Genomic DNA, 24955 nt, shown 5'->3' with positions numbered 1-24955 from the left:
TGTTCTTGCATTGTAGAAAGAAACATGAATGTCCACCAGAAGGGAAATTCAAAAACCCTATCACTTGGGTTACTTAGGATTCTCAGGGTGAAGAGAGGCAAGTGCACAAAACAGGTGAAAAAAATGTAAGAGTTTCTGAGGAGCACCAGCGTGAAGACCCCAACTGAGTGCCAGCGGAGACTGCAGTTTCCCTCCAGTTGGGACAGATGCTCAGGTGAGGCAAGGGATGCTCATCTCATCTGCTTGCTCAGGAGGAATTGCCTTAGCAGCAGCACTCACCCCTCCCGTCACCCACAGCTCTGCTACCCGTTGCAGGCAGTACTCAAAGCAAGAGTTCCTGAAGTCAAAACAAAGTAGTTTCCCCTTTTATTTCTTGTGCCTGACTTTTATCTTCAGCTCCTTTGCCTTCTTCCTTGTAGACTCTGAAACAGGAGTGACTTCAGGGAAGATATGCTCAAACCAAAGCCAGCCTTGTTGTTCAGCAAGCAGCTGACATGACTTGGCCTGACAGTGCTTTCACTTTAAAACTTTAAAAAGTTTTAAATCCTGGAACATTATAATGATTCTTGTTTGCATTTATATAAATGAATATACAGCCTTCATAGTGAATTATAAACTATTGTGTTCAATTAAACAAATTAAATTATTTTATAATGTAAAATTGATCTTTTTCTATCTTCATTACTAGGCAAGTCTGGCCAAAATAGTACACTGACTGCTCAAAAGTAGCTATTATGAGCCCAGCGGCGTGGCCTAGCAGCCAAAGTCCTCGCCTTGAAAGCGCCAGGTTCCCATATGGAGTCTGGTTCTAATCTCAGCAACTCCACTTCCATCCAGCTCCCTGCTTGTGGCCTGGGAAAGCAGTCGAGGATGGCCCAAAGTCTTGGGACCCTGCACCCATGTGGGAGACCTGGAAGAAGTTTCTGAATTCTGGCTTCAAATCGGCATAGCACCGGCCATTGCGGCTCACTTGGGGAGTGAATCATCGGATGGAAGATCTTCCTCTCTGTCTCTCCTCCTCTCTGTATATCTGACCTTCCAATAAAAGTAAAATAAATCTTTTTTAAAAAGTAGCTATTACTTCAATTACGTAAGTTGAAAAACAAAAGCTTTTGAATAAATGAACCATCTACTATCCCAGACTGAAATTTTTACCAGGAAAATGATGTTACATTTTTAGGGTCTCCTGTTAATTATTATTTATAATTTGTGAAATTGTCGTCAATTACCATTTGGTTACATGATCTAGTAAAAATGATTTTCTGCATACCAAGTTATTAAAACTTATGAAAAATCAGGTTGTATCACTATGTAATTATTTAAATGCGTTAGTGTAATTTGAATGTACTTCTAAGTCAATAGTAAGATTGCAATGAATCATTGAAACATGCAATAACATGAAACCTCAAAAACATTACACATGGCATGATTAAATTCCTGTGAAATGTCAAGAAAAGGCAACACTGTAGAGAAGAGTTCTGTAGACGCGAATCAATGTGTGCCTACGGCTGGTGAACGAGCGAGCATTGGCAGAAATGGTTATAAGGAAACAATGAAGTGGTGAAAATGTTCTAAAAGTACATTGTGTTTTTCATTGAATGCTAAATTTAATAAAACTCCATAAAAAATATACACATAAAATCAATCAACTATATTGCAAATTACATATACATAAAGCTTTGAAAAGATCTGGGCTTGTTCTATTCTCCTTTGGCTAAAACTTCATGTATTTTTCTGCATTTTATTCCTGATCATGATAGAACATTTTTCATTCTGTGATCTTCTGCAGAAAACTGACCTAAATATAACATCTGTTTCTATTTCCTTCCTTCTGTCTGCCTGGCTTATTCATTCACCCAGTCATTCGGTTATTCAACAAAAATATGGTGAGCATCTACCAAGTATCAGACCCCAAACTAGGAGATGAGAATTCAAGATGAATGAGGCATCTCCTAATGCTGCTCTCTTCTCATAATCTCTGTCTTCATTTGTAGATGTGCTTACCCTGCCTTACTTGCTTCTACTAACTATTCCATTAAGAACAGCAATTTTTTAGTTGTTTCAGTGCTGTGCAGAAAGTCCTACCCTGAAATATCATTCTTTTGTGCCTTGATGGATGTATGTTTGAATACCTCATTACTTTTTTTTTTTACAAAAATAACAGTTAAATATTTAATCAGTTAAATATTTATTCATTTGTTTCTTACAAAAGAACACTCCAGGCAACACGAATAGATTGGGACGAAGGACTTTTGCTTTACTCGACAATACCTCCATCATTGTCACCTAAGGAAATTCCCAATTTGTACAGAGATTGTTTTATAGAGAATCTTATAGAGTTTTCACTTGACATTCTTTCATGTGGATGTAATAGAGACAAAGAAAAGGAAAATGACAAAGGAAAGAGCATAATAATGAAAATAAACACAAAGAAGCTGTCTAAACATATTCAGCTATCATTGAAATGCCTGCTTTCTGTATCAGAGTGCCTGAGTTCAGGTCTTAGCCCCACTGCCAGTACTAGTGCACTGATAATGTCCGCTCGGGGAAGCAGCAACAAGAGTCACAAGTGCTGGGATTACTGTACCCACATAGAAGATTCAGATGGAATTCGCAGAGAATAAGACAGTAAACCACTCAAATTCAGGGAACAACATATGCAAAAGTTATGTTCGGGATTGACACACAATACAGACACTAATAACAGATGGCACATCTAGAGGAATGGCTGTACAAATGTAACATTTATTTCCCCAAGAGCTGAATAATGAAAGAATGCATTCAGTACCCAAAACTTAATACTTTGTTTTATGTATAGCAGCCATCTATTGAAGTATTTTACGTAGGTAAGTAACATAAAAAGACCATGTCCAATGAAAACATTAAGGTGTGCAGATGACAGTTTGTGATGTGTGTGCTTTATCAGAAGCTGTACTGCACACCACAAAGAAATATCACTGAGAGATGACATGTGAACAGTTTTGGAGCGGAAAAAAAGGTCTTTGAAAAATAGGAACTTAAAAAATTGATTATAAGGGACTCTACAAGAACCCTTTTGGGATGTTGCACTATTTATCAAAGCAGCAAAACCTCGAATTTTATTGATGAATAATGGGGTGAAGGCACATGTTCAGTTTGACCAGAAAAGGCCTAATATTTTCATGGAAGAAGAGATGCTGCATCAGTGACTTCTATACTTAATGTTTAATATTTCTGAGTGTACTTTCTTTTGTTCATAGAACTCTTCCTCATTTTTTAGAATGTTGAGATTTTTTTCTTTTAATTTTTGTAAATAATCTTACATAGTTCATTAGGGTACAATGGGTCAAGGCCTACAGGCAGGTGGATAAGACCATTGTTTCCACACTAATATCATCATTTTTTCCCCTGTATCTGGGTCAGGGGAGAAACAAAGGGAGAATCCCCACCCAGCCTCCTACCCATCCCAGGTCCCTAATGTGAGGCATGCTCTGAGGGTCCTGCTCAAGCAGTTTTGATAGCTCAACAGTTCTGAATTGCTGCCAATCTCGCCATTCCAATCATGATGAAATCTAGTCAGAATCCACTGGCTGACCTAGTCTCTTCATGGTTGGGGTTCTGAGATCAGCAGTTCAGTTGGGGGATCTCCAATGAAACTTCATCTGAGGTGATCCCTAACCTGATTCTTGTGTGTGCTTGCTGGTACAGTGTCTGGCACTGTACGTCGCCCCAATCAGCTTATGCACATGCTGGGTCAGTTCTGGTTCCAGTCCTGTCTTCCATGTGAACCAATGGGTGTTGCAGTCCAGCCTGATCCTGCCCACTTCAATATTTGACCCTCATGCAAACCAGTGGGAGCTACAGCCTAGTTGGGGCGACTCTCCATAACCAACACCAGGCCTGCCCCCTACCCTGGCTCCCATGCTTGCCACTATGTACCACAAACTTGTTTAGTCTGTCCCACATCCCATTTAGCTCTCATACATGTCAATGGGCATTGAAGCCTAGTTCAACCCAATCAACCCTACTATCCAGCCCACACACATACTGGCAGGTGCCTTTTTTGTCTAGCCAGCCCTGCCCCTGTCCTGGTTTTTGTGCTCTCCAGTGGGAGTGGTAACTCAAGAGGGAGGTGTCCACTAGTTCCCTATTAGGTCACTCCCACTCTCAGATTCCAGGTGGTTCTGCAGTTTAACTTGACAGATTTAGCCCCCAGTGCCAGCCTCTGCTAGCTGATGCTGCGGCAAAATCCAACAAACCCTCACCCACTCTAATTTTTGCTTGTACCATCAGAACAGTCAGCCCAATCTGGCTGTTTCCTGATCTAGTTCACATGAGGCCCACGGGTGTTGTATCCCTGCTGGTCTGGCCTGCCCCCATCTCAACTCTTGCTCTCCAGTGGGAGTGGTTGTCCAGCAGGGGAGCCCACATTCCCCCTACTGGCTTTGCCCCCTCCCTCCCTGGTTCTCATGTGTGCTTTTTGGATGATGCGGTCACATCTTGTACAGCTCACCCCACCTTGAAACTCCGTAATGTGCACTAGTTTGTGTCGAGACTGAACCTGGCTCGATCCACACTTTGTTCTGGTGCTCGGATTCGTCAGCGGGTGATGTGAACTGGTTCATCCTGATCAGTCCCCGACCTATGCCAAATGTATAACGGTGGGTATCTTTCTCTGGCCTGGTCTGGGTTGCTCCCTATCGTGGTTGTTGAGCTCACCTGCAGAGACTGGGTCCCGACAGAGAAGCTTCCCAAGCTCCTCCATCAGAACCTCTCCCTATGCCAGGTCTTGCGCATATTGGTGGTTTCGTGGGCCAGCCCTCCTTGCTGGCCTTCAATCCATTCCGGCTTTTACTGTTGAATGTTTCAGCCCAGCCAAGGCTTGCCAATACCCAGACACTGCTCATACATGGCTCAATAGGGGCAGAGACCTAGCCTAGTCCATCCTACATTTACCTAGGTTCTCCAGATCACCAGATGGTGCTGGCGTCTATTCGGGTTAGATGCTCCCAGCTCCAGTTCACACTTGTGCCAAGGGAGACTGCAGCCATATCCAGACCAGAACACAGCCCCCACTCTGGCTCCCACACTCTCCCATGGGAACCCTAACCCAGCAAGGGTGTACTCTCACAGCTCCCCAACCGAGCTATTCCCAGCGCTAAAGTATGCACATGCTAGTGGTTGCTCTGACCCAGTTGACTTAGCCCCTCACCTGAGGTTAACAGAGAGGAACCAGGTTGCAACGTATCTACATAACCAAAATTTTGAAAGACATGAATTGCTAACCTAGACTCAGAAGGCTCCATAGAAATGATTGAAGAGAGGTTTCAGAACATCATCTGCCAGTCCAAGGGCTGAATGATGATGGAATTTTAATTTTGAGCTGGTGACTATCTGGGATGATTCCTCCATTTCCCTGGACTTTCCAGAACTGATCATATTTTAGTGCATATGATATAGTTCTAGTCTTTCCTTTGGAAAGTTAATGTCTTACATATTTTCATTAGATAATTCTCAGAAACTTCTTCATATGTAGTTTTCCAGCCTTCAGTCTAGGTTAGCAACTCAGGCCCATTTCTTCTATGCATATTTTTGCTTTTTCATTTCTGACTTCATTCATGTTCAACAAGACGTGGCTATCTCCAGTCTTCTATGTTTATTTCCTGATTTAAAGAAAATCTTGTCACAACCGTACCACAAGCACAAATGTAAAGATTGTACCAAGTGACACTAGTGAAAATAGCTTCCTCTTCAGTGCCCAGATAATTTGTTTCAGTACTCTGCCACTTTTCCCTACGATAGATGTACATTAAATAACATTTAAGTGCTGGAGATTTAAAATATTTCATTTATGCAGACTTTGTGGACTCTGTTTCCAATCCATCAATCTCAATGTTCTGGACAATGAGAAAATTTTTTTGAACAAAAGAAAGTGGGCTTCCCCAAGTCCTCAAAAAAAAAAAAAAAAAACAAAAAAAACCCAGTACATAAAGTACAAAAGTCACTGATGTAACATCTTTCTTTCTATGACATTAGAATTTATCTGGTTATTTGTTATTCATTGATAAAATCAGAATTTCAGTTGATTTGAAAGACAGTGCAACATCCCAAAAAGGCCTTTATAGAGTTTCTTAAAATAGATTTCTTATATTCTTATCATTGAAGGACTTTTTTTCTTCAAAACTGTTTGTATCACATCTCTCAGTTCTATGTCTTTGTAGTGTGCAGCTTAGCTTCTGATAGATTGCACACATTGTCAAACTATCGCCTGGAGACCTTGATGTGTTCATTTCACATGGTGTATGGACCTTTGACCCTACCTTAGAACCTGGTCAGAAGTACAATGTCAAGTGAGTGATTCTCTGAGCCTCAGAGTTTCTGATCAAAGTATAGTCTTAAATAAATCGATCTCACATAAGTTTGAAAAATGGATAAAAAGAAAAGAGAAAAAAATGTGAAATTTTGGTGTCACCTTTGAAAATTGCCTGTTTGGTTTGAATTTGTATGGAAATGTCTGTAATTCAGGTCCCAGAATGCTGTTATGCCTCCATCATTACAGCATTTAAGGTAGGGGACCCGGGGAAGTTTTCCAGTAATGGGAAGACTTGAGCATTTATTGTGCGACCAACTACTTCATTTAAAAACAGTTCTGACATGTTATTTTCAAAATGTATAATAAAGGGAATAAAGTTTTCTCCAAAGAATTCAGGTTTAAAACTGGTGGTTGGGCAAGCCATACCAGCTCCCAGAAAGCACTCAGGAAATTAGTATTGGAGTTGTATTTCCTAAAAAAAAACAAAAACAAAATAAAACAACAACAACAACAACAAAACACTAATGAATACTCATGAACAGGCAAGAAATGAGTGAAAAAGTTTGAAGAAATAGACAATAAATTGCGGAATGATTTCTCATCAGCAGCAACATTGAGAAGGACTCTTTAATACCTAGAGAACAAAGCAGAAGGATGACACTTTGTCTACATATTTCTTCTCTGAGTTGGAAAGCAGAAAGATAAGGATATCGAGTTAGAAACACAGCAGGTCCACAGAAGCCTTGAGATGAGTTGCCCTTTCACAAGCACTAAATGGATAGTGAGACCCAGGTAAGAGGTCAATGTCTTTTCTCTAACAAGGAGCCAGGAAGAATAAGGAGGTGAGGCCTGAAGTAAAAGCTACAGCAGTCAGGCTCTGTGTGTCACGGAAATGTTATCATTTGTGAGCAGAGCAGCAGATAGGTTCAATGCAATGCAAAGCAGGACAATAAATCAAATTTTAGGCTTGACTGGGGCAGAAATTAAAAATGGAGTAAAAACACACTAGTGCATACACAGTGCTATTTCTGTCTTGTCTCTCAAATCTAAGAAATACTCTCTAAATGTAATTTTTGAAGTAGAAATCATGTTGTTCCCATCTAAATAAAAACTAAAATATTAGCAGTGATATCAAAACCTGTCATCTTTTTAAAATCCATATTTCTGTTTGAGTATCTAATTTTTTTTCATTCATTACAAGTAAGTTTATTATCAAAAGCTTAACTCATTTCATTGCAGTTCAGTGTATCTCCTAAGACCTTACAAAGTATGTATTATTATATTAACTTGGATTGTCTGCTTTGAATCCAAAATCTGGAGAGAAAGAAAGGAAAAAGAATGGATATACTCATTTCTTCCATGTAACATAAGAGATTAATAAGCAAATAGTATTTTCTAAGTCAATCTGTGCCGAAGACTTCTGGTTTCTTCCAAGGACAAATTTAATAAAACTTCTGTAAATTCATCAATTAAAAGCACTTGTTCATATTTTTGTTTTATTTCTACAAAAGAATAAGGATAAAAACTTAAACAGTGTCCTAAGTGGTTGAAGATTTTTGATCACATATTATCATTAGCTAAAAATTTCTGTCTATGATGTTGTTCAAAGTAACTGAAATCATCATAAATCCTCTCTTAACCTTAGAAACCAGGATCTAAAACAAAAATTGATATGCTAATATTTTATTATTGGGGCAATCCAAGTGGAGCAAGAATGAAAGAAGAAGCGAGGCAGAGACAAAGAAGAGCAAGTGCAATGTCCTGCTATTAAGAAGGTTACACCTTGGGCCCGGCTCAATAGCCTCTCAGCTGAAGTCCTCGCCTCGCACGAGCCCAGGATCCCACATGGGCACCGTTTCTAATCCCATCAGCCCGCTTCCCATCCAGCTCCCTGCTTGTGGCATGGGAAAGCAGTTTAGGATGGCCCGAAGCTGCACCCACATGGGACACTGCACCCACACGGGAGACCCTGAAGAGGCTCCTGGCTCAAAAAAAAATTTTTTAAAAAGAAAGAAAATGTAAGAAACTCAGTCTTCTGGGATGACCCTGGAGAATCATATGAATTGCGGTTTCTCACATAATCTGCAAAGTGAAAGGCAAAGAGGAATGTGTGTTAGCTATTTGTCTGTTCACCCTGTCCATGGAACTTTTACCCTCTCACCCTTCCAGGCTGTGGTACCAGCATATGTAAGAGTCAGTGACACAGGTTTAGCAGCGTGGCCTAGTGGCTAAGGTCCTTGCCTTAATCCCATATGGCCGCTGGTTCTAATCCCGGCAGCTCCACTTCCTCTCTGTCTCTCCTCCTCCTCTCAGTATATCTGACTTTGTAATAAAAATAAAATAAATCTTTAAAAAAAAAGAGTCAGTGACACTACAGAAGAAGAGGACACTTCCAGAAGGAGAGGAGTATGTAGCATAGTCAAGGCCAAGGCATGTGCAAATAGCTTTCTGAGAGGGAAAGGAGGTAACCGTGGAGCTTTAGGGATGGTCATTTCTGCCAGAAGTGCGTCATGCTAAAAGCTATGGTGGACAAGAAGGATCACAAATGGTGTACTAATCTGTCAAGGAAACTTACTGCTTCCAAACGTTTTTAGTTCAAAGCTAATTGTTCTAGTGCAGTTGTGGTTGAATTCAGGAAACAGTCCCTCTGAAGTGTCTGGAGATCACTTCTACTTTGACAATAAAGAACAGTTGTCAGAATGGCCTCTGCCTGTGTTAGCTGTGCCCGTCACCACTGGTTCTAATATGGCCTCACTTGTTATAATCTCTTACACACATGCTAAAACCTTTAAAACAAGTGTCAAAAATGACATTAATTTTATAAATGTCGTTAGGTAAACTTCAACTCCAGCTGATCATTCCTTCTTGGCACAATTCCTACAGTGTACACTTTTGATCACTTAATAAAACTCAATTAAAAAAAGTTTGCTTTCCAGAAATTTGGTTTGATTCACTTTTCTACAAAATACTTTTTATCTATGAACTAACAGATATTGTGTTTAAATCCTAACCTTTCAGGTGGAAAATATGGTGCTACAAATTAGAACGGATCATCTTGTCACCTAAGCCTGCTTTTGAAAACGGAAGAATGAAAACTCATAAATACCATATTTTCAATAGGAAGTTTCTCTGAGTACTCCTGGACAGATCCCATTTAAAAACCCTAAAGCAGTATATTCCAACTGCATGGAAATTTGTCCTCAAAGGAAGAGTCATTCCCTCTCCCTGCTCTCAAACACTTAAGATTCACCGTCGTTTCTAGAATGAAATTGCAGGATCCTGACACAGCTTAAAGACCGAGACGGCAACATCTATTTTTGATTGTGTTAACCTGTGCATAATTATGTAATTATCTACTAAAATCTAGTCAGAGTGTTGCATATCTAAATCATTAACTTTAACAATTGACAAGCTGCTTTGATTAGTATTTTCATAGCGTAGGGTAACATACTTTTGTCAGCTTTCATATGATTAGTTATGATTGGGAATTTGTTTATGCAAAATGTTTTCATTGCCTGTTTGCAGAAAAGGGAAAAGAACTAAGGACTGGGGAAGTCATGTGCCTCCCCCAGATTCCCTAATGATTCGAGCTCAGTGAGAGTCAATGATGAGAACATACATAAAAGGTACATATTATCACTACCCAAATGGCATGTAATTTTAGTGTCAGATGAGAAGAATCCCAAGAGAATTCAATTTGGGGAAAACTGTGCTCTCCTTTGGCAAATTACACAAACGAGGGCATCAATGCACGTGGTATCAACACAGACTGTCACACACAGTTCCCAACTTGGCCAGGCAGCTCCTTCTCACAGCATTGATCAGGACAGCTGATCTTCTAAGGAAATGGCATGTCAATATATTTGTTATTTATTTTCTAGCAGAAACACAGCAGCTGCAGCAATTTTTTCAGAGAATTATCTGACATGTCTGATTTGCTATCTGTCCTAGGTGCTATTGACTGTACACACACATTCTTATTAAGTTGGCATCTCCGAATGCAGCTAGCTATTGAAGCTGAGAAATCCTTTAATTTCTTGGCTATGATGGGGCTGTATGATGCCAAATTTAAAGTCTCTATGGATGACAGAAAAGTTCACAGGACGTGAAACATTGTTTCTTTGGGCAAATTCATGGGATCATTTGTTTGAAGTGATTATAAAAAGTGACTTGGAGAAATTTTAAAGTAAAATTAAAATCAAAAATAGTCCACTGGCTACTATGCATGTATTACCTTTCCCTTTTGAAAGAGTTTAGATTGGAGGAAAAAGTGTGATTTTCTGGGAGATCAGATGGTGAGACCAATCTTCCAAATGGACCCACATGTCTCTCATGATTCTTTCCTTTATCTATGCATTTTTATGATGCTTATAATTTATGGTATTCCTCTCCAAAAGAGAAATAATACTCTCAGTACACTTCGCTTTTCAAAAGCAATGAAGAATTCTACACCATGTGAGAGGGTTTTTTTTTTTTTTATCATATTAGGCATGTTAAACTTCACAATCAAAAAGTGTCTATCTCTAAAAATCAGGCATCTCTTTCTCCATGTCCCACAAGCATGAACATCTGCTCCATCTTTCACTATAAAGACTCTTCCTCCAATCAGACGCACCACTGTTTTGAGATCAGAAGCCTAATTACACTGTTTTAAACCTTCGTGATTGAGCACACATCCAGCAACACTGCTCCCTCATTACAGCTTTAATCTTGTCTTTCCACATCTCTGGATATAATTTAAATGTGAAACATGTCTTTCACAACTTAAAGTCATTATCTAGCTTCATTATTATACTATTTTGCATTAATTCTATCTTTCTTTCCATTATTTTATCATATGGTTTTTGCTTTGAAGAAGAAATCTCATTCTACATCTCTTCTAAAGTAATTTTTCCATCACAGAAAGAGGAGTGATATTGATGTTTTATCACGTCTTTTGCTTTTTAAATTGTCACTCCTTATCACTATTAATGCTAGTTGTGTCTCTTCTCCAAGGCCTAGGTAAATACAACTGCTTGCAGCATGCTTGGGTAACAGTATACATTCCTCTGTCAGAGAATGACAACAAACTCCTGTGACAACAAAAACCATTAAGCAAAGGAGTTGGAAGTCACCTGGATTTTATGAGTTAAATGCATCAAAGAGTCCTCTTGCTAAACAATATATTCTATGGGACTATTCCACAACCTAAGGACTAAACTGTAGGAGTTTCAGCCTGCTTTGGAATTTCAGATTTTTCTTGAGTCACAACATAGCTGGACTCTATTCCTCAACTGAAAGTCAGGTCTGGGATGCTGAAGGAGGGCGTTAAAATGAAGTCTGAAGTCATGACAGATACAAGGATGTTGTGAGAAATAGCCTAAGGCCCAGCAAAGAAGGAAAAAGGGGGTATTCTGTAGAAGACATAAAATAGTCATTTGCTTATGGTGGTTAGTAATAATAAGCTATACTTATTCCATAGTTGCTTTGGGCACCAAATAAGTGTCAAAAACAAAAGAAAACGAAACAGATCTCTAACTCAGTATGTCTTTATTGAGGAATCTTGTCCTGAACACTGTAAAATGATCAGCAACACCCATAGACTGCACATCCTGGAAGTCAGTAGCCCTTGATGCAGTTGTGATGAAAAATGTTTCCAGGCACTGCTAAGTGTACCCCTGGATGGCATATCTGCTTCCAGATGAGCATCTCTGTTCTAAGTGTTTCTACTATTTTTAGCATTTTAAAATCATAAACATCCTCAAAACCTTCTCCCACAGGATGTACAACAAAAACATAATGGTCCCTAGAGTTTAAACATTCCTCATGTGTGACCCATTAGTAACGGTTAGTTAATGCTCAGTCATATGACCAGTAAAGGAAATTAATGAGCAATGGTATTATGCACTTACAAAAACTCAAACGGGAGGAAAGGGACAGAGTTCAACAGGTTAATCTTTCACCTGCAAGCGCTAGCATACTATCATGAAAGCTTTTTTTTTTTTAATAGATTTTTATAGGTTTTTGTCTCCACTGGTCCACATCCCATCCAGTTCTCTGCTAATGTCCTGTGAAACCAGTGGAGAAGGGTTCATGTCCTTGGGACTCTATATCCCCATAGGAGACCTGGAAAAAGCTCCTAGCTCCTGGATTCCACTCCAACTTGGCTCCAGACATCACAGCCATTTGAGGAGTGAAGTAGTCAATGGAAGATCTTTTTCTGTCTTGTATTCCTTCTGTACATCTGCTTTTCTAATAGAATGAATTAAAACTTTAAAATATTTTAAAAAATAAAGGCTTAATTATAGCCCCATCCTTCACAATTTAGATCATAAGCAAGCACAGGTCTAGAATTTCCTCCCTACACATTTGGAACACTCTGGGTACAATCACACAGTCATCTTCAATCAAAAAACATTCATTTTATGTATACATACACACACATACATGTATATGTGTATGTGTATATACATATATCATATTTATTTATTGGAAAGTAAAAGTCACAAAGATAGGGAGAGAGAGACATCTTCAATACTCTGGAGGAAATTTAACACTACCTGATTTAATAAAGAATGATTGATATTATGTTTAGTGAAATAATCTAGTTTCTTTTTTCTCTGATACACAGCCAATAATCTAGAATACAAAAAAATACCTAGTAGTGAAACAGTTACTTTGGGATATGATTGTCATTTTTAGCCTGTGTTTATGCTCTGGTGAAACTGTGGTCTTCCCTCTCTTCCTGTTGAGTATCATGATTAGTGGGGATTTAAGCCTGTGAACAAAGAGTGGATTCAAATTACAACTTCACAAAATCTGGTGAGAGGGCAGGGAGGAGGGAGAAGTGTTGAGTGGGAGCATACAAATGAGGAAAGTGTGGTCATCTTCTTGGGACTGTACCCATAGAGTGCAGGAAATCTGTCCTGTTAATATTAAAAAAAGAGAATAGTTTAGGCTAGACCTCAGAAGTGGAAAAGCAATCATTTGAGACATTCTCCAGCAGCCTGTCAGTTTTCTCATAGGCCAATGAGTAGTCTTGTCTTTGATATAGATGACATTGTTTCCAATTTAGGCAAATAAAAGATCCATGATAAATTTCTCCTTCATCTAAAAATCCCAACCACAAGTACTTTGATTTTCCACAATTCTTGAAAACACAGCCTTTATTTTAAGGACTGTATGAGAACAATACACACTTACAAAATGAAATTTGTATTTAAGGTTTTACATACAGTGAATTTATTTACAAATTTGAACGCTATATTACTTCCTAGATGATAGAAACAATCATTTATCTAACATGAGTTTTACATTTCTAAGGGCCATCTGGCCTTTCTCTTATGGATCATATAAGCTTTTCTATATTCCTTAGGAAATGAAAGCTTCTAAAAATCATAAAAGTTCCTGTTATTTCCTAAACAGCATGCAAAGCTGTTGCATAATCTTAGAAAAAGATAGACAGGACAGACCTTACAAATATATTTAAATCTCTGAAATGTAGACAAGAATATGTAAATTGAAAGTAAATTTATTTTAGTGAACTGGCAAGAAGGGAAAAAATATAGGGCCATATGTTACCATCAGTTTTGCTATGCATATTTGGGGGGAAGTTTCTTAAGCCAGGCATTTTCGGGCCATAAAATGTCTTCATAGGTAACTGCAAGCTGACAAAAGTGTGGAAGTTACCAATAAGGATGATGTGTTTGTTAGTGGATGTATAGAGTTGGGAACTTTGAATAGAACTGATGGAGATGAGGTTGTGATGATTTTACGTAAGTTAAAATGGTATCAGTAAGGAAAGGAACTGTGCTTCAAGCAAAAGTTTCTTGTTTCACCTTCTTTTCCCCTATTGGTCTCCCGCCTTCAAAGAGGAAAATCTAGCTGGAAAAAATGTCTAACGTAAAGAATATGTGCTCCAATCACCTACCTATTCTAGGTGCTAAAATCATTTTTTCCTTCACAATGCATTAACAATAAAAAATATTACAATATACATAGTATGTTATACAGGAAGCTGCTCTGAGTTCACTATTAGTCACATAATGAACTATTTGAATTTCATTACAAATGATAAGCTACATGAAAGCAAGGCTATAACTGCTCTGGTTATAATCTGGAGAATTGTGATCAGATCAATAATCTATAAGTACTCAATAATGTTTTAAACAAGAGAATGAATACAGTAAATAACAACTGCTTTGTGTGTCAGGCTAAGAGGTTTCTATATAATAGAAGTCAATAATTATTCTGTGTGTGTGGGAGCAGGGGTAGGGAGGTATGTATGTTTTGGGCGCTGCATCTTTCTATAAAAGATTAAGGAATTCTCAAAAGTGGCAAGATTTTATGTTTGTATATTCCTTTAGTCTTTAGAAGTGTCTTCCTATGGATTATAACAAATGATTTCAAAATCACAACTGTATCAGAAAATAGTGTTCTTACAATTTCTGAAACTGCTGGAGTGCTACTAAGTGAAACCTACATTTCCTTTTTTTAAGATTTATTTATTTTTATTGCAAAGTCAGTTATGCAGAGAGGAGGACAGACAGAGAGAAAGATCTTCTGTCTGATGATTCACTACCCAAGTGACCGCAATGGCGGGTGCTGTGCCGATCTGAAGCCAGGAGCCAGGAACTTCCTCTGGGTCTCCCACATGAATACATGGTCCCAAGGTCTTGGGCAGTCCTCGACTGCCTTCCCAGGCCACAAGCAGAGTGCTGGATGGGAACTGGGATTGCCAGGATTAGAACTGGCACCCATATGAGATCCTGGTGCATTAGAGGCAAGGACTTTAGCCGCTAGGCCACCACGCTGGGCTCCTAAACCCACATTTCTTAATCTATTATGTAACAATGTCACAGCTTTATAGGGTTCCTGAAAGCATTATATAGATTCATTTCTATAAAATTCTTGGGCATAATATAAAATAATTAATAAATGAATTAATTACTAGTAAAAGCATTCTCAAAGGACAACAGATGAGCATATAAATTATTCACATATTAACACTTATACAACCTCCACACTGCATTATTTTGAGTTTTAAGTTACCAAGTACAGATAATCAAGAGTTCTGGGTTCCAAACCTAACTTAAGTCAGACTTCCTCAAGACTTGCTTTAACGCATAAACATTGGAGCCCTCATAAATACCTAAGTTTTTCTTTCTACCTTAATATCCTATGACTCCATAATAGAAAAAAAAAAAAAAAACTAATGAGGTAGCCAGAAAAAAATCCAAAAAAATGAGACAAGAATGGGGGGAAATTGTAGGAAAAGAGAAGGGAGTATGATTCATTTTTGTCATATTCACCTTACGGACTATCAGTTCAGCCTTCATTTTAGTCATTACTGAAGCAATCAGTGCTACTCTGTTGAAATTTTACTCTAAAATGGGAGATATTACAGGAGATATTACAAGGAACCCATCAAATAGAAATAAACAACCTAGTTGTGAAAAAAAAATAACCTACAGCAGAAATGGAAAACTTTCACCAGTGAGGGAGAAAATCTGATGGGCAAAACCCCCTCTTCTATGTCCACTCTGGGTAAATCTAAACAGTTCCCTGGAGATTCTCAGATGCTCAGGAGGGTTGAGGCCCAGTTTTGCAACTCAGTATGTGGTGACAGAACCTCACCAACAAAGATCCACAGGCCAAAAGTGATAGAAAATAAAAATATATCCTGTGCTAATGAAAAGCAAAAAGAGAAGTGACCATATTAATATCAGACAGAATGGACACTATGACAAAAATTGCTCAAAAAGGCAAAGAAGTTCATTATATAATGATATGCAAATGTATGTATAACAGAATGCTACTCAGACATAAAAAAGAATGAATTCTGTCTTTCACATTAAAATGGATGAAATGGATTGGGGAGGGGGCGACCTTGGGGTCTGGGGGTTAAAACTTACAGCAGCCTGCTGGCTGTAGGTGGGTGACAGGCTGGGGCAGTCTCCACACTCAGGGCCCTCATTCCAGCCACCATGTATGTGCAGAGATGTCCCTGGACCTGCACATGCTCCAGAGGCTGCTCCCTTCAAGGTGAGTACACCGAAGAGGGAAATTTGGAAAAGTGGACAGACCAGGGCCCAGGCCCCACCTGGCGTCATCATTGCACAGTGGATGGGATTGGGGAGGCGGCAACTTTGGGGTCAGGGGGTTAAAACTTACAGCAGCCTACTGGCTGCTAGTAGGTGCCAGGCCAGGACCATCTCCATGCTTGGAGCCCTGATTCCAGCCACCACATACACACAGTGAGCTGTCCCCAGGGGCCAGCTCTGGGGTTTTAGTTCTTCGAATTGCTGCTTAGGTAGCTCCATGTTGAGCTCACTGTGCTTCTTGGATGTGAATCAATCCTAAAGATTCCCAACGAAAGAGTAACTTATCCCTTTGAAGGTAAGCGAGGGTAATGAGACCTCGTAGGTTGGAGAAGAGGGACCAGATGATCTTCATGGATAAGACTGATAAACCAAACTCCTTTAAATCCTGTGTAGAACTTGTAATCACTGAACAATGATGACCACTGAACACCAGTCCATGCAAAAGCTATGGCTCAGGGCTTGTCCAGCAGAATCATATCCTGTTACCTGACATGATGATGGATGAGATGAAGGGTCACATTAAACAGGGCCATTACATTAGCTAGCACTCGAGAGAACCATATCTGGGGGAAGATTCTGTGAGGGATGTATGGGCCAAAACCCATGGAAATACTGCTCCACTGGTTAGCCCAAGAGTTGGGGTGGTGATGGACTAAGCTAGGTGTGACCAAGGAGCCTGCCATCAATCACAGGTAAAGGAACTGTCAAAAGCCTGGACTAGTCAAGGCAGCAGCACCCGAATGTGCATCCTGAATAGGGTGTGGGGTGGGCCGGGCTGCAACGTTCACCAGCTCATACAAGCCAAATGGAAGGCCAGACTGTGCCAGACACTGGCCTAAAACCCAATGGCATGTCTGAGAACTGGGTCAGTGAGTGGATTAAGTGGAGTAACTTGGGAAACTCCCCTGGTGAGTCATAGCTTCTGCTGGTGAACACATAGTCCAGACCTTGGAGTCGGACAAGCTGGGCAAAGTAGCTCCAATGGCTGGCTAATGTCTGCATTGGTAATGGGACGGAGTGAACCAAGCAGGACTGAGCAAACCTTAGCCCACAAGTGAAACTAGAGACCAGGATGGAGCACAGGTCATGCTGAGCTACGCTCTTGCACCTACTGGTCTGCATGAGTCAGGGACGCTAAGCCACAGTGTGAAAGGCAAGGGCCAGTACTGGTGAGGGGCTGTGCCATGCTGAGTCAGAGCAACCACTGGCAGGCGGGTGATCTACATCTGGGAACCTGCTTGGTTGGGGAGCTAAGAGGACACCCTAGCTGGGCGGAGGTTCCCACCAAGGAGCACAGGGCTGGAATAGGGGCTGAGTTGTGATCAGGATACGGTTATAGTCTCTCTTGGCACAAGTGTGGACTGGGACTGGATGCACCAAGCCAAGCTAGATTCCAACAGCATCTTGTGTTCTGGAGGACCAGGGTGGATGTGGGACGGACTAGGATAGGTCTCAACCCCTGCTGAGCCATGTGTGAGCTATACGTGGGTATGGACAAGCCGTGACTGGGCTGAAACATCCAACAGTAAGAACCAGATTGTGTTGAAGGCCAGTCAGGAAAGGCCACTGTTCCTACTAGGACAGAAGGTGAACTGAATAGGGCCAGCTCATGGACCCACTGGTATGCATGAATTCTGGCATTGGGAGAGGTTCTGATGGAGGAGCCTGGGTAACTCCTCTGGCAGGACACAATCCCTGCAGGTAAGCACAAGAAGCATGATAGGAAACAGCCCAGACCAGGCCATGGAAAGTGTCCCACTGGCATACATTTGGCATGGAGTGGGGGCAGACCAGACTGAACCGGTTCACATCATCCACTGGTGAATCTGCTCACCAGAACAGAGTATGGATCGAGCCAGGTTCAGTCGCGACAAAGACCAGTGCACATTATGTAATGCCAAAATGAGGTTACCTGTACTGGATGTGGCTGCAGCACCCTACAGCACACGTGAGAACCAAGAGGGAGGAGGTGCAGCTGGCACGGAAAATAGGGAGGGTATTCCCCTGCTGGACAGCTACTCCCACTGGAGAGCGTGAGCTGGAATGGGGCAGACCAAACTAGGCAGGGCTACAACACCTGTGTGCCTCATGTGAGCTAGAACAGGGAAAAGTCAGGCTGGGCTGATTGTTCCTAGTGGTGCAAGCATACAATAGTGTGGGTTAGGATTGTTTGGGCTTTGTTGTAGCACCAGCTGGCTGAAGCTGGCATTGAGGGCTAATTCTGTCAAGCTGAACTACAGAACCACCTGGAGAGTTCATAATCCAAGAGTGGGAGTGTCCTAATAGGGAAATAGTGGGCACCTCCCTCTTCGGTTACCACTCCCACTGGAGGGCACAAAAACCAGGATGGGGCTAGGGTGGCTAGACAGAAGGGCACCCAATAGCATGTGTGCGGGCTGGATAGTGGAGCTGGTTGTGTTAAACTAGGCTTTAATGCCCACCGACATGTATGAGAGCTAAATGGGATGTGGGACAGACTATACTAGTCTGCTGCGCATGATGGCAAGCATGGAAACCAGGATAGGGGCAGGCCTGGTGTTGGTTATTGTGGATCATTCCAACTTGGCTCCAGCTCCCACTGGTTTATGTGAGGGTCAAGTGTGTGCTGGGCAAAATCAGGCTGGACTGCAACACCCATTGGTTCCAGTGGAAGACAGGGCTGGAAACAGAACCAACCCAGAAATTACAACCACCAGCTGATTGAGGCAATGGACTGTACCCGGTGCTATACTTGCAAGTACACACAACAACCTGGTCTGGATTCACTGCAAAGTTTCTTTAGGGATCCCCTCAATCAAACTGCCGGACTCAGATCCCTAACCATGAAAAGACAGAGGACAGAACAAATCAATCAACTACCCTACCCATATGTTGTCAGTGAAAAACAGGGCAAATGGAGATTCAAAGATGGACCATGTCAACCAGTGGATTCTGCAGCAATTTCTTCGTGCTTGGAATGGCAAGATTGGCATCAATTCAGAACTGTTGAACTATCAAAACCACTTGAGCAAGACCCTCGGAGCATGCCTCATATCGGGGACCTGGGATGGGTGGGAGACTGGGTGGGGCTTCTCCCCTTACCTCCCCCCTTCACACCAGATAGGGAAAAATAAATGTGTGTTGAAATGATAGTCTTATCCACTTTCCTGTAGCCCTTGAACCTTTGTGCCCTAATTAATTATGCAAAGATTGTAAAAAATACAATGAAAAATGGAAAAAATGGATGAAATGGGAGACAATCATACTTTGTAAAATCATCCATTTCATACTAATTCATACTTTCCTTTATTTGAAGTAGCTTATGTACAGACAAAAGAAAAACGGTAATGCATAGGACATGAAATTGACATGTTGAGATTTGATTATGGATTCTAGCCCTTGTCCATATCTTTATGGCCTGTGTTCTATTTACTGCTTCTTGAATTCTTTATCTAGGTATGGGTTGAATGCATGGGTTGAATGTATATTATTGAAAAATCAGAAGAATGATAAGAAAGGAAGGAAGAGGTATGATGTCAGGAAGGCTTGGAGAGCAGGTGTCATGCTCTTAAAACCATATTATGAAATACATGAAATGTTTCCTTTTACACAGATTTTAAAATTTAAAAATAAAATGTGGTGACCAATTCATTAATGCATGTTTATTGACTTCTCTTCCTTTTTGTGGGCCTGGCACGGTAACCTAGTAGCTTAAATACTCACCTGGCAACCACCAGGATCCCATATGAATGCCAGTTTATGTTCTGGTGGCTCCATTCCCATCCAGCAACCTGCTTGTGGTCTGGAAAAGCAGCAGAGGATAGCCTTGGGACCCTGCACCCACATGGAAGACCTGGAGGAGGTTCCTGAGTCCTGGCTTCAGATCAGCTCAGCTCCAGCCATTGCAACCACTTGGAGAGTAAACTAGCAGACAGAATATCGATCTCTGTCTCTCTTTCTCTCTGTAAATCTGCCTTTCCAATAAAATAAATCTTTTTTTAAAAGATGTATTTTTTGCATTGGAAAGGCAGAGTCACAAACAGAGGATGAAAGGAGAAACGGAATGATTTTTCCTCCCACTTGTTCACTCCCCAAATGGCTGCAATATTTGAGCCCTGCTGAGTTGAAACCTCAGCTGCTTTCCCAGGCCATAAACAAGGAGCTAGATAAAAAGTAGAGCAAACAGGTCTCACAATGGATACCCATATGGAATGTCAGTGCTTCAGGTGACAGCTTATCATGCTACTCCATGGTACCATGGAGCTCCCTAACCCACCACTCCAATTCCTTGAAGTCACTTTCTTAACTAAGCTAACAGTAATTTATCAGCCTTCCCCTGAGTTATATTATGGTAGTGGACGTTGAACTGAGAAACAGGTATTCATGGAAAGTAATTCCACAGGATGAAATTTGGGGAATGGATCCCTCATCAAACAGCAATATGGACATTGAGGTTATCAAATACTTTTGTATGTTATGCCATTTCAATTATTGAGACTATAACCAGGGTTTATATGGGGAATAATAAAAATCATAAGAATCTGAGGAATTACTCATAGAGTTCTCGGTTTCTATATTCATAGGCAGACTATGTTAAAAATTAAGCCCTGGGCATAGTGTAAGGGTGGAGTTACACAAGAGATGGAATACATTTATTATTAGCTTTCATATGATGATGTTAAAGACCTGACAGAAATATCAAGACTATCGTAATATCTGAGATGGGAGTATTTCATACTATGATTTTAAACTTTTAGCTTAGGTGGAAAAAATCTCTAGGCAACAAGGTGTTTATTTTCCAGGATTTAATATTTTTGTTAGTAAACTTGGAGGCAACCTCACTATGCTGCTAGGATGGCCCTTTGAAGCTTGATCTAGATCAATAGATAATATAGATATAATATAGGTACATAACATAGACATGTAATATAGATATAATAGATAATAATAGGTAACGTAGACATGTCAGAAATGCTGTAGCAGAGGATTGAGAAAGCAACAAGAAACCTTAGAAATAAGAAATAATTAAATGAATTTTCATTAGACCTGAGACCTCAAAGTCTTCTAGCTGCCATTTCAGTCAAGTAGTCTGAAGGATCTAGAGCAAGTCAGAACATCCCCAAACCTTAACCTAACCTTCCAGGATAAAAAGACAGGTTATGGTCTCTCACATCTTTGCTACAAGAACACAACATATAGGAACCTGCTTAGTCTTTATGGACAGTGAACATGAACTTGTATATATATATATATATATATGTGTGTGTGTGTGTATATATATATATATATACACACATATATATATACTTCTCAAACCAACTTAACTTATAGAGCATGAAATCACCAAGTCACCTGCGTTTAGTTAGTTCTGAGCAAGAAAAGGACTACTATAGTAGCCCCTAACTCCAATGTAAGCTGCTCTTACATTTGAAGCATAACACACTGCAGATATAGTAGCTGTAGAGGTATCTTTGGGGGCGGAGGATGGTTCCCATGCAAACTGTGGGTTTCTGACAAGATCCAATAAAATAGTCAGGATCCAGATAACGATTTTCATCTTACCTCCTGGCTTGCTAGTAATCCTGAGAAGAACACCATATCTCTGTATTACTGGTGAACAGGTCACCAAGGCTGGTATATTCTGAAATGAATGTTATCCTAACTACTAGATAATAGGTTTGGAGGACTTTAGCCGGTGACCCTTATGTGATGAATTGTGTACAAGGAAGCGCAGAAATTGTATGAACACATGCAGAATTCAATCTCTCCTACTTCAGTTGCACCAATACCTTTCCTCAGCTAATGTCTAGAATTTCAGTTCAAATAGAAGAAAGAAAAAATATAAATGTGTGTGCCTAATTCACCAATGGGTAATCTTAATACATTGGCAGTAAACAAATGTGGACCACTGAGAGAAATCTTCAATAGGTCTTGTATACTCTGATGTTCTGGGCCAGACAGATGTGTTTTGTTGAGCACTTACAGCGGCAATTGAATCTGACCCTGTATCTATAATCACTAACAAGGAGGATCTATCAGATGATTTCTTGGTTTTTATCCCTGCTTATTTTCTACTCTAGTCATTGCTGCAGCTCAAGGGGGGAAGCCTGATGTAACCTCAGGTCATTTTGGGGAAAGCCAGGTTCACTTCCCATAAGACCAGTCTGGAAGAGAAAGAAACCAAACGTGCCATTAGCAATCCTTTTGTTAACATCTGAAGAACTTTGACAAAAATGAGAAGGCAACCTCAGATTAGCCAATTATCACTCTAGTTATACTGTGCTGGATAGAATACCTCCAGATTGGAGTTTAAAGAAACCCACCAGGTATTAATGTGAGCACAGCTAGAAAATGCAGCCCCCACAGTAGGGGACCTCTCTGTACTCTGTCTTCTCCAGCTACAATTCTCCAGATAGACTATCTGTACACAATATTCCGCCTCTGTTTTTTCTGCTGTTTCCTGCTAGAATGGGCCAGATTGGTAAGAAGAGGGAGTATAATTCCTTAACTGCAGACCTATGGTATTTAATAAGTCTGGAATATATAGACTCAACATTAGAAATAGTTTTGAACTCACAATCACCCTCTCTTCCTGATCTCTTGAAATTTAACCAAGAGATTTTCGCATCAAAGAAGAAATGAAGTTTAACTGTTAGAGCTCCATTTCACTGCTTTCTCCATTTTGATTCAGTCATCAGGAATGTATTTTAACTATATATATATTGATAAATATAAATATTGATATTTACAGAATGTTCTTTCCACACTAGAAGCCAAGCCAAGGTGTGTGTGGGTTTAACCACTCTTAAACTTCATGGCGACCTTCTGAATCAAATGTCTCTATATCCACTTTTACTTATAGGAAGTATAAACATCAGAATATTCAACTTGACAAAGCACACACAGTAAGTGAGAAGTGAGGATATTAAACTAAATAAATCAGCATGCCAAAGAGCAGCCTTGTAAAATGTTTCTATGAAATTGGACTAAATTAATCAAAGCATGGGGAGCCCAGACGTGCTCTAGTTTTTGCAAACGGACCTAATTCAGTGGGGATCACCCAAAATTATCTTCTACTAGGAGGTCAGGGTGTCATTAATCATTAATTCACTCACTATAAAATATTCATTTAATGCTTAACTTTGCAAAATACTGAGCTGGATATTGGCGATAAAACAACAAAAATATCAAACTCATGAAAACTGTAATGTAGTGGAAACCATTTCATTTTTACAAATTTATGTCTAGCAGGTTTACTTTTTATGTTTATGATTTTTCTAATTCAAAAAGTTCATCTTTACTAAATGTTGTTTTCTGCTTCTGTTTAGATAATCAAATGTTTTCTCCTTTGTCAATCATTGTAGGAAATTACAGTGCTAAATTTTCTTTTTTAATATTTTAATTCATTTTTATTTAAAGGAGATGGAGACAGAGAGTTCCAACCCTGTGGTTCACTCTTCATGTGCCCACAACAGCCAGAGATGGGTTAGGCGAAAGCCAGAAGACAAGAACTCAATCCTCACCTGCTATAAAGACAGAGAGAATCAAGTCAACGGGAAGTTACCTGCTATTTCCAAGCTTCTCAGTGAGCATTAGCACCAGCTTGGGATGGAGAGGTTTCCCAGAACTCAAAGTCTGGTGCTCAGACAAGATGTAGGCATTCCAATCAGCATCCAAACCACTGCACCAAGCAGCCACCTCACTGCTAGATTTCAGGTGTTTGCAACTCCTTACATCTTTCAGAAGGAACCACCTTAGTTGTTTTTTATAGCTGCCATTATCTGCTCTTTTGTTTTCTGAAGTACTAGTTATCTATATCAACAATCGATGGAAATATTAAATGAAAACTTACACAAATAAATAATTCTGAAGTTTTTAATTGCATGCTGTTTTGAGTCACATGACAAAATCTCAAACTCTCTTGCTTCATCTCATCCATGATATTAATCTTCTCCCTGTCCAACATATACATGTTGTGTATGCTGTCCAACCTTCACCTAGAAGCTGTCTCTATTTTCATATCAATTGTCAACACAAAGTTATGTTCAAGTAACCGTTACTTTCCTTAATAATTGTCCCAAAGCACAAGAGTACTAATGTGGACAATTCAGATGAACAAAAAAAAATCATAAAATGCTTAAATAAAAAGATGAAAATTCTCTACAGTAGGAAGTAGAAAGAAGTCATATGCCAAATGAGACCATCCAGGCCTGCTGAGGTCTTGGCCACACCTTCAGGTGGGCAGCACCAGCATTGCTACCCATTTCCTAACTGATTAAGAGACCACCAATGGGGAACATCTTACCTGTAGGCTCCCCGCCTAACAAGAAGGGGTCAGGGAATGCTTAAATTCCCAAGACCTTTCCTCAGACCTTGGTGTCTCTCTCTCCCTCACCTTTTGAGAGGCACCCCAGCTCCTAGCTTTCTCACCAGAGGTGCTTTCCCGTTCCCTCCCTTCCCTGCTCACCTGGTCCCTTCGCAAATAAACTTTTCTGTTAGCTTTTTATTTCTATAGTAAGCTGAGGAAAGAGCCCACTGGGCATTTCTGGTAACACCAAATTTGCTATAGTTTACAACACAAGAATTTTTGAGATGGTATATA

This window comes from Ochotona princeps, chromosome 7, assembly GCF_030435755.1.
Source record: "Ochotona princeps isolate mOchPri1 chromosome 7, mOchPri1.hap1, whole genome shotgun sequence".
In the NCBI taxonomy this organism is placed as follows: Eukaryota; Metazoa; Chordata; class Mammalia; order Lagomorpha; family Ochotonidae; genus Ochotona; species Ochotona princeps.
Note: the sequence above shows the minus strand (reverse complement) of the source record.